General features: G+C 62.9%; 1 protein-coding gene across 1 annotated transcript in view; it reads left to right on the top strand.

Annotated features, from left to right (window-relative positions):
* Nucleotides 1-628, top strand: part of ADCY3 (adenylate cyclase 3) — a 21,877-nt gene that overhangs the window by 20,052 nt on the left and 1,197 nt on the right. The gene's annotated exons all lie outside the window — the stretch shown is intronic.

Here is a 628-nt window from a genome sequence, read left to right as displayed (position 1 = left end):
TCCGTTCCATCCCCGCGGCGGGCCTCGTGCTCGTCCGGACGCTGCCCCGCGGGTGCTGCTGTCGCTTTGCTGTCCCTTGATGGAGGAGAGGACCAGGGACTGGCCGAGCGCTAAACCCGCCGCTGCCAGGGCCGGGGAGCGAAGGCAGGCCCCCGCAGAGTGTAATCACGCCGCTAGTTTCTTGAATAGAAGCAGTTGAATTTCAAAGCCTTGATTCTGCGCCTGCTTTCTTCCGGGGTTTGGGCTGCGGCGAGAAGGATTTGATCGCCTTTCCGAGGGGGTGCGGGTTTTGGAGGGGTCCCCAAAGGCACCTCCAGAGGCAGCCCCGCTGTGGGTGTTCGTACCCTGGGATACGACCTGGCGCTGCGGTGGGTCTTATGGCCCAGACCTGCCTCTCTCTGTCCCACACAAACAGGGGGGTGTGCCCAAGATCTGGGGCTAAGCCTGGCTTTGCCACAGCCAACTCAGTTCCCACAGATTTCCCCCAAAGCCTGGTCCAGACCCTCACCCCAGGGCTTTGCCTCAGCTACCTCAGTTCCCACAGATTTCCCCCAAAGCCTGGTCCAGACCCTCACCCCAGGGCTTTGTCTCAGCCCCCAAAGCCTGGTCCAGACCCCCACCCCAAGGC

The sequence above is a fragment of the Egretta garzetta genome, unplaced genomic scaffold (assembly GCF_000687185.1).
Source record: "Egretta garzetta isolate BGI_Z169 unplaced genomic scaffold, ASM68718v1 scaffold218, whole genome shotgun sequence".
Classification (NCBI taxonomy): Eukaryota; Metazoa; Chordata; class Aves; order Pelecaniformes; family Ardeidae; genus Egretta; species Egretta garzetta.
The sequence above is the reverse complement of the archived record's forward strand: the minus strand, read 5'-3'. Positions and strand labels throughout refer to the sequence as shown.